The sequence below is a fragment of the Pseudochaenichthys georgianus genome, chromosome 12 (genome assembly GCF_902827115.2).
Source record: "Pseudochaenichthys georgianus chromosome 12, fPseGeo1.2, whole genome shotgun sequence".
Taxonomy (NCBI): Eukaryota; Metazoa; Chordata; class Actinopteri; order Perciformes; family Channichthyidae; genus Pseudochaenichthys; species Pseudochaenichthys georgianus.
In genome coordinates this window covers 19,131,649-19,136,752 of record NC_047514.1, presented here as the reverse complement: position 1 = coordinate 19,136,752, position 5,104 = coordinate 19,131,649, and the positions used below count along the sequence as shown (strand labels likewise).

Below are 5,104 nucleotides of genomic sequence, written 5' to 3'. Positions count from 1 at the left end.
TTTTAAAATATATTTTCCATTACAACTGCAACTTTATTTATTACAACCTCTCAAATCAGTCATTACAACTTGACGAATCTGCTATGTGGCAGTATAAATCGACGAATCTGCGGTCTTGACTTTTGCTACACTTCTTGCGATAAATGTGTCGCAAAAGTAATTTTCACCTGTAGATGTGGGGGGAGGGAGGGGGGTTGGAGCGACAGAACAACGAGGCTTGGGTCAGTCACAGTCACAGTCAGGTCGAACCGGATGACAGCGGGGCTAACTGTTCGCTAACGGTTCGTGTTGCTACCAGTCCGCTGACATGGCGCGTCAATCAACGGTAAGTTTTGCCCATTACTTGCCCAGTATTACTTTGAATATTATTATTGTGATTGAGGATTAAATCCGCTTTGAAGACCACCGTTTTATATCGTGCAGTTTAGCGGCGAAATAACGTCAGTCAGCCAGCTAACGTTAGCTTTGTTGAGTTTATGCTAGCTAAACAAGTAGTGGTTGTAGTCTATACAGCAGTAATTCATATATTATAGCCTACTGCTTTGGCACTAACGGTTGATAACCGTTTATGAAAATAAAACCAATTGAACTGTACTGAAATAATGACACGTTTTATAATTGTCTTGGGCTCCTGCTGTGTTTTTAAAGCCTTTGTAAATTATCCATGCTATTTTCTATTTAGCTAACGTCGAAGTAGTGTATGTGAAATCAACCTCACAATAAGATGTGTGTATATTACAATTATTAATGTCATATTTCAAGATGATTACTTAGATATTACAATATTTTTGGTTGAGCTGGAGTTCATTATTGAGCTTACAAGTTAACGTCACAGTCATCTGAAGAACGAACTCAAACCTTGTTGTTTTTATTAATTGTATTACAAATTGATATCAAATAAACAGTAAGCATTGGTAACACAATTTCTAAAGTTACAGTAAAATAAAAAGGATCCTGACTCGGACAATACAAAATCCAACATGTTCAACAGAAGAGAATCAGTTATATTGTTTGTACACATGGTACTTTACATATATATATATATCTGTTTGTTTAAAGTGTCCAGGTGATGCAGACAGGCTGGACCAGAGAGTGAGAGACAGAACTGGACTCCTCACAGCAATGAACTTCAGCAAAGGTACTAAGACTCTTTTTTCATACTGTACAAAGAATCAAGAAAGATATTGGTTTAAATGAATGAAGTATTGACTTTAATACACTGATATACATTCCATTAAACAATACTAAATACTAGATCACCTACACATCAGTTAAGTTGAGGGTTTTTTCCATGCAAAAAGTCACATTTAGATGTTAACAAGCAATATGACTTTGTCAGCTTTCTAATTTAATGTATTGAAGGCAAAGATATTTAACACATAGTGAGAACTGCTACTATTTATCTCTCAATATTGTCTGTAAAAAACGTGGTAAAAGTTATTCTTTCAGTGAGACAACAGAGCAAGCTTCTACAGTTGCACTACGTTTTAATAACAGTTCAATATTATTTTGATAATAACATATATTTCAATGTTGATGCATTTCATACTGTTCATTCATAATCTGATTACAATTAAAAAATAATTATATCAACAGCCCCATAACACACAAACACACCTCTTTCATAAATAACACACTTGTTCTGCAATAATGTTTTATGTTTCCTGTAATTTTTGTTAGGAAAGGACATGCCCGAAAGACACGACATATTCTCCTTCTCTGAGGGTCAAGAAGAACATCCAAGAGGAACATTAAAAGCTGATGTTATGAGATTTTAAGACCAGTACAGGACATTCACTAAGAAACTACTTTTATTGTGAAAACAAAGATCTGCACACCGAATATTTTTGTAGTCTATCAGGACCATCATTTGTTTGTGACGCTGCCTGCACCTCAGAGAAGGGGTGGTTATAGTCAGGCTTATAAAGTGTGGCGAAAAACATAGTCAGCGAATGCACCTATTTCCACATCTACACTCCATCCGCTGATTATTTCTATTTGCCTCACTTTATGAGCTTCACATCACTTGTGCCTTGTACCGCAGAGTTTGCAACGTCACAAATAAATGGGGCCAATCTTCAGTCAGATGTGAATGTGTAATCTAACATTTTCAGTAAGAATAATGGACAAAAGGAGTGCAAATACAATTTATTGAAATGTGAACCAAAAGTTAATCAAATGTTTTAAATAAAAAGCACATATGGACAGAAGGTGTAAACCTATTAAATGTATAAGTAAACACATTTAGTCAAATAACGTGACAGACTAGGCCTGTGCAGTTGGTATCAGCTATGCCCAGCATGGGCTCCTCCATCAGGCCTGGTCCTCCTCGCTGAGGAAAGACCCTCAGTCCTCTCCAGACCAACAGACAGGGCATCCGTCACACGGAGGTTTCTCCCTGAAGTCTCTGCAGCCCTCTGGACACCACGCTGTCTCAATCCGTCCACACTGAATATGAGAGGGGAAAAATGAAAATAATAAATGCTTTAGACAATAAGAAATATAAAGTTGACTGTTGAGTTGCTCAGTTGCTCAAGATTCTGAAGTCTTCGTTCTAAATAGAAAATAGCATGAATAATTTACAAAGGCTTTAAAAACACAGCAGGAGCCCAAGACAATTATAAAACTTGTCATTATTTCAGTACAGTTCAATTGGTTTTATTTTCATAAACGGTTATCAACCCGTTAGTGCCAAAGCAGTAGGCTATAATATATGAATTACTGCTGTATAGACTACAACCACTACTTGTTTAGCTAGCATAAACTCAACAAAGCTAGCGTTAGCTGGCTAACTGACGTTATTTTGCCGCTAAACTGCACGATATAAAACGGTGGTCTTCAAAGCGGATTTAACCCTCAATCACAATAATAATATTCAAAGTAATACTGGGCAAGTAATGGGCAAAATGTACCGTTGATTGATGCGCCATGTCAGCGGACTTGTATGGAAGCAAACAAGAGACAGAAGTATTTGAATTGTATTAGACACCGAATTTATAGCATTGAAAATAATTACTTTGAAAATCATGTATCTGAATGTTTTTGCTCCGAATTTACCTATGTGAAATAAAAATGTACTCCAAATGTACTCCAAGTAGGGAATGAGTCCTTACCCCAAGTGAAGGAGTTCAAGTATCTCGGGGTCTTGTTCTCGAGTGAGGGAACAATGGAGCGTGAGATGGGCCGGAGAATCGGAGCAGCGGGAGCGGTATTGCAGTCGCTTTACCGCACCGTTGTGACGAAAAGGGAGCTGAGCCAGAAGGCAAAGCTCTCTGTCTACCGGGCCATTTTCGTTCCTACCCTCACCTATGGTCATGAAGGATGGGTCATGACCGAAAGAACGAGATCGCGGATACAAGCGGCCGAGATGGGTTTCCTCCGCCGGGTGGCTGGTGTCTCCCTTAGAGATAAGGTGAGAAGTTCGGTCATCAGGGAGGGACTCGGAGTTGAGCCGCTCCTCCTTCGCGTCGAAAGAAGCCAGTTGAGGTGGTTCGGGCACCTAGTTAGGATGCCACCTGGGCGCCTCCCTAGGGAGGTGTTCCAGGCACGTCCAGCTGGGAAGAGACCAAGGGGTAGACCTAGGACCAGGTGGAGGGATTATATCTCTTCGCTGGCCTGGGAGCGCCTTGGGATCCCCCAGTCAGAGCTGGTTGATGTCGCCAGGGAAAAGAAAGTTTGGGGCTCTCTGCTGGAACTGCTACCCCCGCGACCCGACCACGGATAAGCGGGAGAAGATGGATGGATGGAAATAAAAATGTAAAAATTGAAGTGAAAAAAATTAGAATGTTCAAATTCAGATCCCAAAAATTGAAGTGAAAAACATTCGGTGTATAAAATTCGATGTCCAAAATTGCGATGCAGCATCATCCGGGCTACTCGGACAGGAAAACCAATCGAGCCCTAATGCAATCAAACCGACTTCTGGCCTATCAGAGCACGGCTTTGTCAGTCATGTGATCACAACAACCTGGGAGAAAAATGACGGAGAACAGCAGGGCTCGCCGCTCGGGTAAGTAGTCAGTTTGTGCTCTTTATTTTACAAGCAGTGAGGACTCGATAGCATTTGTATCTTATATTAGCTAGCTAAATGAGTGAAGTAGCCTTGTGCCTTGCTGTTAGCAAGCTCCGTAGTTATCATTAATTGAAGTGAATCACAACGTTACTGTGTCCTTTTGTGTGTGTGTGTGTGTGTGGGGTGGTGACGGTTTGCAAAGTAACGTAACGATCACTTCGGTTAGATAAGACAAGTAGACCATGCCACACTATACGAAATACCCTCTTGCAAAAGCCCTGCATTTAAACATGTTAATGTTACTTTAGTAAAAGTATGCTAGTATAATTAGGAAAGTGTTGTTAAAGTATTTAAAGTAGACACAAGTTATACTATTATATTATATCATTTGATTTATTGTTATTACCGATGCACGAGTTGACTTAACTGTTGTAGTTGGAGCTCATTTTGAACAATGAGCTAACTTTTGATTACTTTCATAATGGTTTAATGTGCTGACTATTTTCTACATTAATCTATGAAGGTCTGGTTTGTTCAAACTCTCAAAATAGTAGGACATGCTGTCATAATTACCCAGAGTCCGAAGTGACACCTTTACAATGTTAAAGCTGTTAGATCAATGTAGTGACGTAAAAACTAAAATATTCAAGATAGTGTAGTGGAAAAGAGAATGTTTTAAAAAGAATGTTACTAAATCAAAATCTCTTGTTTTGGACTGACAGTAATGATTCAAGAAATAGTAGATAAATAAATACACACACATCTGATTTGTTGTGGATGCAACACAACAAATGGTGCTCTTACCTGTGATGCCTCCTCCAAACATTATAACCAGACTATCATTCAAACTATAAGTAACAGTTCTGTACTTGACTTTAGACAAACAATTCAAAAGACAAAATCAACACATTTTATTGAAAGACCAATCTTTATTTTACGGTGCCTCTCCTTTTGTTTGTATTATTAAACCCTGTCAATCTAAAAAACTGAGCAACTCAACAGTTAACTTTATATTTCTTATTGTCCAAAGCATCTATTACACTATTTGTTCCCCTCTCATATTCACAGGATGGATGATTAGAGACTTTGGGG

General features: G+C 38.9%; 1 long non-coding RNA gene across 1 annotated transcript; it reads left to right on the top strand.

Annotated features, from left to right (window-relative positions):
• The first annotated feature begins 250 nt into the window (after positions 1 to 250).
• Positions 251 to 3,216, top strand: LOC139434898 (uncharacterized). The gene is made up of 3 exons (XR_011644190.1): positions 251 to 325; positions 1,060 to 1,138; positions 1,681 to 3,216. It is a non-coding gene; the product is annotated as an uncharacterized lncRNA (long non-coding RNA).
• Positions 3,217 to 5,104: the final 1,888 nt, after the last annotated feature.